This window comes from Choristoneura fumiferana, chromosome Z, assembly GCF_025370935.1.
Source record: "Choristoneura fumiferana chromosome Z, NRCan_CFum_1, whole genome shotgun sequence".
NCBI lineage: Eukaryota > Metazoa > Arthropoda > Insecta > Lepidoptera > Tortricidae > Choristoneura > Choristoneura fumiferana.
Genome location: NC_133472.1, coordinates 17,842,232 through 17,854,396, shown reverse-complemented (window position 1 = coordinate 17,854,396; position 12,165 = coordinate 17,842,232).

Genomic DNA, 12,165 nt, shown 5'->3' with positions numbered 1-12,165 from the left:
AATTATTCAATTGATCATGATCACAAGTGCTGTGCTGTGCCATTACATTATTGGAGACACGAAGCGCCGAGCCCCGAGGGATCAGCCATTAGGCGCATCTGCGGGCGCAGACAGTTCCACAAGTTTAGATGTTATCTCTGTATCAAATGATCCGAAGAGTCGCTACGAGCCATTCAATGCGGAATTGAAACCCGGGTCAACGATCGGCGACTAAACGACTGACGAAACAAGGACATTTCCTCCTATCATCGTTTCATTTACCCGTTGGTTAATGTAATACACTTTCCAAATTGGACTGATATAACAAACGTCTGTGGACATAACTTAGATGTTAATACGTTAGGTAGGTATAAAAATAAATAAATAAATAAAATATATAAAATTCTCAGGTCAAAAATGTTTGTGACCAAACAAACGAAACAGCTTTTTTTGTGATCTTTCAGTAGATCTGAGAATAGGATGTTAACTATTTTTACAAGCTTTTATTTAGTTTCATCGGTCCCGTTGTCTGTCTGTTTGTCTGTAATCAAATCTTGAAAGTTAAATTCGACCAACTTTCAGTAGTTGGATTGACTTGAAATTTAGTATACTTATGTAAATTGCGTGACAGTACAATAATCTGGTAGTTAGTGACATCCTGGTAGTCCGGCCAGGATCGTCTCCACAGGACGAAACTCTTCAACGGTTAATGGCATCGACTTGATATTTGATATGCAAATTTAGTTTGGGTGACAATAAAAGTACAGTCAACAAAAAGTACAGTCAGCAAAAAAAGACTTATTAAAAATTAAATTTTTATCAAAAACTTATTCATACTTCTACGTTACAGGTTACAGAACAAGCGCGGGAAATTATATGTAGGTACAATTAAGTAGGGAACCCAATACTCATACTTACGGATATCATTGTTCATTTAATTCTTGTCTAAAAGAGTAGGTAATAAAATATTCTCTGTAAGGGGAGAGTTCTAAGTAGGTTAATTGAGTAACCTAACCAGTGAAATTTGAACTAAAATACCTCAGATCTTAGATTAAGTTAAAGTTCCAGTCCGTCCACTGTTTCAAATTTGTTAATATTTTATGCATAAGGTAAAACCACGAGTGCTCGTCACTGTCCCAATAATTGCCACCTTCAATTTTATGTCATTAACAATACCTAGAGGTGACAACAGGGTGTCATCTATTGGGCACTCCAACGTTTAGGTACTTTATCTTTTACAGTCGAGTTCATAAACTTGTGAGCAAAAATTTGATCAAAAATATCTGAACACACTTCTACGCCGTTAACAATAGAGTCGTGTTCAGATATTTTTGATCAAATTTTTGCTCACAAGTTTATGAACTCGACTGTACCTACCATGACTTGATGAATTGATTATTATTTATTAATTCAGGAAACCAACAGGCCTTAGTTAACCATAATTTTATTGTACACTTTACTAAGATGTTACACAGCAAATAATATAGGTTACCACAGTAGATACGTAACATATACAGTAACTAGAACATTCGTTTTTATGACAATACAGATAGGTACAATACAGTAGGTATGGATTCACAACAAATATAAAACATACGAGTTTCAATTTCAATCACTAAAATCTATGAGTGAAGCAAATATGATCGTGTGTGTGTGTGTGTGAGTTAGTGATGTAACGAATGTTATTTTTGAACATTCGCGAATGCGAATGCGAATATCTGCTACCGACATTCGCTAACGCGAATGCAATCACCCTGATGTTGTGGGTGTTTATGGACGGCAGCGATGTTTAAATTACAAGACACAGTGCTAGTGCTGACAGGTGCGCGAGCAGTAACTAATTTATAGCCGTCTATCATTACCATATCCGAGGTGACGAATTCAATTCATAAGTCGACGACACCGCGGCCTTGGTGACTAACAAGTGTTAGGTATTCCTGAATGAACGTCCCAACCCAATGTGCCCGCGTGTCTCGATTCGCGAATACAATAGAAGACGTTGATACAAATATGTTGATAGCTCGATGCCTGCGCCACACGCCACAAATGGTTGCAGAATTGAGTCATCCGCTCATTACGCTAATCAAGCGCAATCAGTAGGGAGAATGGGGAAATTGGGAGCACTTAAGGGAACACCTTCCAACGAATTTGGGATCGGAATTTATATTAGGAATAAGGAATTTGATAACAACCTGACTAAAAAAATGAGTTTGACTTTATGAAAATGGCATCAGCAGCAAGCTACGGTGGGCGGCTGCACCACCTTAAATCACATTGAGCGTAACCTTCAGGCACTCATTTGACGTCGAAGGGCGGGTGCGCCGCAATGACATCTAATACCTTGAGCCATTGTGCAACATATGAAAATGCCATCGCCATCAATTCGCCGCCATATTATGTTTCAATTACCATTAGGCGCCGAGTTGATAAAGAAGAAGAAAGAAGATAGGCACTGGCCTATCGGAAGCTAGATATAATTTACGGCGATACCACAATCATGTCTATACAATATAATATATCTACATAAAAGAAGCTGACTGATATGGTCCCGCCGGAAGACCAGCGCTGACTCCATCCCAGGAGTCGCATTTATGCTGAGGCGGGACCTTTTCACTCACACATTTAAAATTATATATTATTTTATATTTTGTATTTCAACTATTTTTGTAACTTGTTTGTAACTATTATGTGTGTGTTGAATATTTTTTTTTTCATTTCATTCATTTAAATGAATGATTGATTGGCTGACTGATTATGTCATACATAACGTACCTACCCAAGCTGATAAATCATGATAGTAGGAATTTTTAACAAAAAAATTAAAACTGCTGAAGCAAAAGTGAAAGTGAAGTTGGAAATCAATTCCTAAGGGGTTAAAACAAGAGATGAAATGTTGACGCAACGTTCTTGCGATACGAAATCGTAGGCAATAAGGTGGAGCTGCTTACCTCGTATCTAAATAACTTTCAAGTAAGCATTTAACTGTGGCTACGTCCTTGTTGTTGTGTTTATTTATTTGTACCTATGTCTGCAATGACTAAGTACTCAAATCGATATCAAAAATTCTTGCCCAATAACATTGTAATGAACAATACCTACCCAAAATTAACAAACACTACCTACTTTTAAATGGGTGAAATTCCCACCGGATACAAGCGATGTTGCAGGCAACAGCTGCTTGCAATACTATATAGTACTTACTGTTATTTCATATAGAACCTACTAAAGTTATGCACGCACACACTCAATTATTTGGTCGTAGAAGCATTGTTTATTAAAGATCACAATTTAAACCATTACGAGTATTGTCTATAAATAACGCACCCAGAATCACAATCACTTTAAACCACTTCTTTCTGTTAAACGATACAGGGTGAGGATAGAAAAAGATAGTGAATGTGCCTGCGAACTTTTGAACGTTATATAGACAATATTGCCTCAAAACTTTCCTCAAAACTCTGCCGTCCGCGGCACAATCTTACATTCCGCGCAATGGAAATTTGCAGCGCATGATTAGGCGATAGGCGCAAAGCGCGAGGTGTTCGTGAGCAAGTTGGCATAGGTACTTTCATAACTAACACACTTAAATATAAATTATCATCAATTCTAATATAAACATTATAAATGCGAAAGTTTGTAAGTCTGTTTGTTTGTTACCTCTTCACGTCTAAACCTCTGAACCGATTTAGATAAAATTCGGTATAGGTATACATAGTTTGTGTCCCGGGGAAGGGCATAGAATAGTTTTTAACCCGGAACATTGCACAGTTCTCGCGGGATAGCAATAAATGAATTCTACGCGGACGGAGTCGCGGGCAACAGCTATAGCATGTTAATAAATCTGGGCGCTGGTTCCGCTGGTTCTATATATAAAAACGGCACTGCACACTGCGCACTAAATATCGAAAACAGGTTGAATGAATTGGGATAAAGACAATCAGCGAACACTTTTCGGTTTGCGAACCTGAGGCCGTATTGCGTAATGTTTCTGTATATGTATATGTTTTTGTATATGCGAAAGCTGTCATTTGATTGCGATCGCGAGCGTCAGAAACGTTAGGCAATACGGCCTCTGTTTTGGATTCCAACCAATAAATAAAATACATCTGTCGCGGTCGCGAAATCTCCTTCGATGCGCCCGGCGCCCGCTTTGTATCTGACGCGCAGTAGCGTGCTGTGTTATGGGTACTAAGCAACGGATAAATATAATTATATAGATATAGATACATACTTAAATACATATTAAACACCCAAGACCCGAGAACAAACATTCGTATTTTTGATACAAATATCTGCCCCGACACGGGAATCGAACCCGGGACCTCAAGCTTCGTAGTCAGGTTTTCTAACCACTAGGCCATCTGGTCGTCAAATCGTTCCTAACCACTTTGTCTGTGCGTAAAGGTTCAAAATAAGCGTGGACGATGCTAAGACAGAGCGACAGCATCGCGGCATATCTGTATAGTATAAATTGAATAAACTGTCATTTGTTTTTTTTTAAGAATTGGACCTTAAATGACGAATGATTTATGTTCGCGGTTAACGCTAGTGTTCATGCTAAGGCCTCATGACAATTTTTCCAGTAACATACTCGTATTTAACATATGATAGATACTGTAGGAACTAGGCTGTATACCGCTGGCAGGTGGTAAAACTAACCACCTGGCACGCTAGATTGACTTTATTATGTATAATGATAGTATTTTTGTATTGTATGTATACGGCTGGACCCATCTCTGTAAAGTATTGCTTAGCTCTAAATACTGAATAAATCTAAATATTGAATAAATATCCTTTTTATTTGAACTGAGTTTAAAGTCACACGCGTAGATCCCCTTTACCTAAGCTCTTGCCCCAGTGCGTACCATGACCATGATGTTTTGCGCGGATCCCCTTTACCTAAGCTCTTACCCCAGTGCGTACCATGACCATGATGTCTTGCGCGGATCCCCTTTACCTAAGCTCGTACCCCAGTGCGTACCATGACCATGATGTCTTGCGCGGATCCCCTTTACCTAAGCTCGTACCCCAGTGCGTACCATGACCATGATGTCTCGCGCGGATCCCCTTTACCTAAGCTCTTACCCCAGTGCGTACCATGACCATGATGTCTTGCGTGGATCCCCTTTACCTAAGCTCTTACCCCAGTGCGTACCATGACCATGATGTCTTGCGCGGATCCCCTTTACCTAAGCTCTTACCCCAGTGCGTACCATGACCATGATGTCTTGCGCGGATCCCCTTTACCTAAGCTCTTACCCCAGTGCGTACCATGACGATGTCTTGCGCGGATCCCCTTTACCTAAGCTCGTACCCCAGTGCGTACCATGACCATGATGTCTCGCGCGGATCCCCTTTACCTAAGCTCTTACCCCAGTGCGTACCATGACGATGTTTTGCGCGGATCCCCTTTACCTAAGCTCTTACCCCAGTGCGTACCATGACCATGATGTCTCGCGCGGATCCCCTTTACCTAAGCTCTTACCCCAGTGCGTACCATGACCATGATGTCTCGCGCGGATCTGTTTCATAAGTACAGACATTGTCAGAGCTCAGGCTCAGTCACGCAACGAGCTATGGAGATAGCTATGCTTGGAGTTTCTTTGCGCGATAGAATCTGGAATACGGAAATAAGAACTAAAGTCACCGACATAGCTGGAAAAATATGCAAGTTGAAGTGGCAATGGGTGGGCCACATCGCTCGAAGAACAGATAACCGATGGGGGAGAAAAGGCCTCGGGTCGGGTGGCAACCACGAACTGGAAGGCCTCTCACCCACCAGGTGGACTGACGACATCGGGAGAGTTGCGCGAAACCGGTAGATGCAAGTGGCGAGTTGTCGTTCATTGTGGGGAGTTGCCGTTCTTTAAGGGGGAAGCGTTTTTTCAGCAGTGGACCTCTTCTGGCTGATGATGATGATGATGAGACATGTCAGGAGTGAAGTCAGAATACTGCAGAATATAAAACTACAGTGAGACTCACTCATCCATACTTCTCCTAATATTATAAATGCGAAAGTATGTTTGTATGTTTGTTAGTCTTTCACGTCGAAACGTGATTTTTGGCATAAACATAGTTTGTGGGCCAGAGACTGGCTAAGCTTCTTTTTATCCTGGAAAATGCACAGTTCCCGAGGGAACAGCGAGCGATAACCGAATTCCACGCGGACGAAGTCGCGGGCAGAATTTAATAAAATTTAACCGGATAACTCACGTCTTAAAACATGTCGAGCTAAACTCACTTTAAGACGTGAGTTATTTGGATAAATTTCATTAAATAGGTACTGCATGATAGTTCACTAAATATCATAATTTCATAAATCATAATCATACATAATGGCTACCAACTGTTTTACAAACTTGCTCGACCGTTAATTACTTTGCGTCTAGACCTTCTCGTTTTTACGATTTTCCATCTGGTAGGTGTTTGAACTTCCGCCTCCCACGCATGCCATTTCTACCACGCTTCGATTCGACCGGCCGATATGAAACAAGGTGTTGTAGACATAGGGCGTGTATATCTTATAAATTAATATTAACACGATTAGCTACAATGATACATTTTTTCCATGCCCACGTTGTGTTTAGCATAGGTATCTTGTCGTATTTGTCAGTTTTAACAGCAGAAATCTCCTTAGCTAATTAAATATGGCAAGTACTATAAGTATTATTCAGGTAACGTTACTTGATTGAGAAATATGAATATTGTGTCAAATATTTAATACCTAATTTACGTATGTAGATATATATAAGTAGGTATATACCTTTGCTCCACAGTCATCATATAAGTGCAGGTCAAATATAGTACTTAAGTCAATACTTACCTACTTACTCAATAGGTTAACTACTTACTCAATAACTTTCAATATTTATTTAGGTACTCAATAGGTTAACTTACTCAATATTTATTTAGGTACTCAATAGGTTAACTTACTCAATACCTTACAATATTTATATTTATTTAGGTACTCAATAGGTTAACTTACTTACTTACTCAATAACTTACAATATTTATTTAGGTACTCAATGGTTAACTTACTCAATACCTTACAATATTTATATTTATTTAGGTACTCAATAGGTTAACTTACTTACTTACTCAATACCTTACAATATTTATATTTATTTAGGTACTCAATAGGTTAACTTACTTACTTACTCAATACCTTACAATATTTATATTTATTTAGGTACTCAATAGGTTAACTTACTTACTTACTCAATAACTTACAATATTTATTTAGGTACTCAATGGTTAACTTACTTACTCAATAACTTAAAATATTTATTTAGGTACTCAATAGGTTATCTTACTTACTCAATAACTTACAATATTTATTTAGGTACTCAGTAGGTTAACTTACTTACTCAATAACTTACAATATTTATTTAGGTACTCAATAGGTTAACTTACTTACTTAATAACTTACAATATTTATTTAGTAATTTATACTCTTTTCATATTCATGAATATTTTTGAGACTTGCGGGTACGGTCAAGTGCAAAGATATCGACACGGTCATCATCATCATCATCATCATCCCAGCCTATATACGTCCCACTGCTGGGCACAGGCCTCCTCTCAGAACAAGAGGGCTTGGGCCATAGTTCGGTCAGTTACAAAAATATTTGTACACGACTTTATACACTTAACATTAAGGTCGTGTATACATATTTTTGTAACTTTGGCTGTTTCGGTTTCGATATCTTTGCACTTGATTGTACTTACTTATTCTGATTTTATACCGAATACTGCAGTCACACCGAATATTCCACATATGGATGAAATTGCCAGTGTGATTTTGAAAGCAATGTCACACAATGACCGACCCGCTCGCAAATACTTAAGACTCACATCGGCCGCTCAACCGCGTGCGGAGCGGACGCAGCCGCCGCGGCGCGACCACGGCAAAACCGACCTACTTACTTTAAGTTAAAGCAAGATGGAAAACCTATAAGAGTTTTCCCACAATGTGGTTTTAGAGTTCTGCCTTCAACTTCTGCAGATTTGTGTAGACCACAATGGATTTCAGAAAGATAGTGCTACCTATATTAAGATAATATTTTGTAGGATCCTATTTTCAAAAATCTCGTCAAGGCTCATTTCTTGATACTGCCATCTTAATAACTCAGTTACTACTATTATATACTCGTATTCTGTGACTCTGTCCTCAGACTTTCTGTGTTTATTTATTGTATTTTCCTAATTTCATATCCTTTTCTTACATTTCGGCCTTTGGATAATTTTTATTGCCTTTTATGTTAGTAGTATTACGTACTGTATGTACTCGTATGTATTTATATACCTATATCATTTGTTTTTATTTTCATATTAATGATTTTTATTTGTTTGTTCTTGTTTTTTGTTTCTGTATCCGCCACTTACTTTTGATATAATCATAACATCATGTACCCAAATGGTTGTCTGGAAGAGATCGCTCGACCACCTATTGTCTACCCTGAATTTATGTGTCTATATACATTTTCGTCCTGATTTGTGTGTGGTGTGCAATAAAGAATATTTGTATTGTAACTATTGAAAAATGAAAATGAAAAAATATTTATTTCACCATAAATTAGTGTACATAATCAATAGGTGGGGACTTCCTATTAAGTATAAAATACTTGTATTAGGACGCCCCGCTCCTCCATAGCAAAGATTTGCGCGGAACACCGATACGATATCCCGTGTTTGGGCATCGAATAAGGCCCAGCGCCAGCGACTAAGCTTGATGGACGGCTTCCTATTACCTACCCGCTGTTTGACGTCGCATGGCGGCGACGTGTCACGTGTGCTGCCGGCTGGCGCGGCGCAGCGACTCCGTGTCCGGCTGTTGACTTGTTCACTAAATTTGACGAATTATTAGGTCATAAATAGTCATAGTATTTAGTTAGTTAGTATTTATTTATTTGGCAAAATTAATTCTTAGTCACATACAATATTATGCACCCTGGTAGGGTATAGCCACAATTTTAAAATTAACTTAATAACTATGGTGAAACATGACATCATTCATGACATGTCACAATCACGAAACCTTTGTGTACTTTATCTACTAAGTTAAAACTATTATATGGCACAATGATATTCTGTATACAAATGCGTAGGTATACCATGTACAAGTATTAACTACCACTAGGTACCACTTCACGTCTTAACCGCCGCAGGGCTACTACGAAATTCGAAACTCGAAGTTCGTGTCAAGTGATCCCTCTGACACTTATACTATTTAATACTAGAGCGAGAGGGACGATAAGACACGAACTTAGAGTTTCGAGTTTCGTAGCAGCCCTGCTGAACCGATTTAGGTGAAATTCGGTATACAGATAGTATACAAGTCCCGGGGAAGGTCATAGGACAGTTTTTGTTCCGGAAAATTGCATAGTTCAATTGGATAGCAATAATCTAATTCTACGTGTTCGGAGTCGCGGGCAACAGTTAGTTAATGAATAATTGAAACTAATATTGACGTCTTCGATATTTTAATTAGAATTAAGTTTAGACCGTATACTAAAAAAATGCAATTTATTAAAGGCTTCCTAAAGCGTGCATTAAAATGAGCCTATTTTCCTTCTGTCCATTCCTATTATTTAACAGACTGTAGATAGCTACTTTTTCTAGTAGCCTTGGTTTATATTGTCTCCCAAAAGGTGATAAAAGTAGAGTATACTCCACGGAAATAAAACTGATTTTGCCTTAGGCGCGCTTAAATCCTTCACTGCTTTCAGTACTAAGCGAGGGAATTAACTCACAACACCCTCGCTACGCTCAGTAGTTAAATCTGGAGTCCTTCATTACGCTCAGGATTCGATATCGCGCCCGTGACATAATACAGTGCTTTATCTCCTTGATGTACAATCTACTATTAAACTGAGAACGGTGATCTCTAAGTTGAAGAAAATTGTGTACTTACACGTAAGGGTTAACGGAAATCGAAAAACGAGTAATATTGAAAATGGACCTGCCGCGACTGTTAGGAAATGAGAAGGAAATTAAATTTTCCAAGGTTGCAGCGCTAGGTAGAGCCAAAGCTGACACGTGCAGACCGCGTGACATGCTTGACTTTATTCTTGTAAGTAGATATTGATCGCTATAGGGAGGCACTGAAGTGACAACTCAACACTTATCTAAGTTAAGTAGATACCTACTAGCTCCGCCGTAGATCGTATCAATGAATGTTAACTATAATAGTTGCATTTCAATGTTACTGCAATCCAACTGGAACCAATTAATTACTTATGGTAATGGTACCTAGGTCACCGTACTTAATACCTAATTAATTACTGTTGAGCAGGGCTACTACGAAACTCGAAACTTGAAGTTCGTATCGAACCGTCCCTCTCGCTCTCGTTTTAAAATAGTATAAGTGTCAGAGGGACGGTACGATACGAACTTCGAGTTTCGTAGTAACCCTGCTGCTGTTTGCTATGAGAACTGCTGCTACATAGGTGCTTATACTCTTTGGAACTGTTTTAAAATGGTAAAAAAAGTAGGTACTTACCCTTTGTAAATAGTTTCGTTCTGTCCGCGCGTCGGTCTATCCGTCCACATCACACAGGCACTTTATTCGGAAATTAGGTATGATACGACATGACAAAAAAAGAATTCAGTAGATTACATCAGTAACCTTTTGTCTGTGTATGATAAGGATCAGCACCAAATTAAAGGCTATTTTTTGGTTTATTCATTTAAATCACCAGAATTTGTACCTACTTATTAAAACAAATGAGACCGTAAATGACTCATTGGGTAAATAAGTACAAGCAAGTGATTATATACTCTTTGACAAGCACATTAATAACTTATTTAACTTAATCGACGAGAAAAACGGAGGTTCCCAAGTCGATGCGTATACTTATTTTTTTTTTTTTTTAAGTATGACCACGGTGACCACGCATAAGTTTTTACAGACCGGTCCGATTTTGATAATTATTTTTTTATTGAAAAGCGTATATCCGGAGGGTGGTCCCATATAAATTTGTAAAAAAAATCCTACCCTAAGGGTAGAAAAACAGGGGATGATTGATTGTTCAGTCACTGATAGTAATGAATGATCAGGCATAACTTTTTACAGTGGTCCGATGTTGACAATTATTTTTTTATTGGATAGAGTAGTATACCTACCTTGAAATTGGTATTATATAAATTTGAAAAAAAAAATACCCCCGGTGTGGGAAAAAAGTGTAAAATAAAAACGTAATAATATTCGCCCAGTAAACTGAAAAGCAAAAAATAATAAACCTTTTCTTTTATTTAACCTAAACCTAGGTACTAGTTTGAAATTGGTGCCTCAGCAGCTGGCTAGCAGAGGGCCTGCTCTGAAATTCGAAAATCGATGTTTGTATCTTACTTTCCCTCACTCTCGTCTTAAATAGTTTAACGAACTTCGATTTTCGAATTTCGGAGTAGACTCGCTGGAGTGATTGAATTGAAGCCCAATTTAAAAGTAGGTATGTAGGTGAGGTAGACGACTAGGTAAGTATAGGCCCACTCCTTCTAGCTCTTGCTGAGACACCACTGAGACACTTACTTCAAAGTAGTTACCTAGAATAAAAAGTTTACTTATTATTTTTTGCTTTTCAGTTTCTTCGGCGATTTTTTTTTGTTAAAACCTTTTTATTTTATACTTTTTTTCCAACCGTTGGGGTAATTTTTTTTTTCAAATTTATACAGTGCTAACTTAAGGTATAATATACCCTATCCAATAAAAAAAGCAGACTACTCTGTAAAAAGTTATGTCTAGTCATGCATGCATATTGAGTGACTGATCATCAATCATGCAGGGTGACACTCTTTCCCGGCCTGGATAATACTGACATGGAAATACCTACCCTGTTTTTCGTGTACACGGCCCATAGAAGCTGCTGTCAGTTTCTATGGGCGAGTACACAAAAATAGGGCCAGTATTTCCATGTCGGTGTTATCCGGGCCGGGAAAGTGTCACCCAAGAATTTCACAAGAATTAAAAAAAACCTGACTGTCAAAATGTATAAGCAATATTCGTATGGCGGCGGTTTTTTTTCTATGGAAGTTGCATCTCCCAAGTCCCAACGTTAGTTTTCTTAGTAGGCGCGGGGAGCGGTAAATTATGGGCCAATATAAGTGTTGCCATGGTGTTGCCAGTGGTTAAACGTCAATGTTTAGTTGATTTTTAAAATAAATAGAATAACCCGTTTACGTAATTAT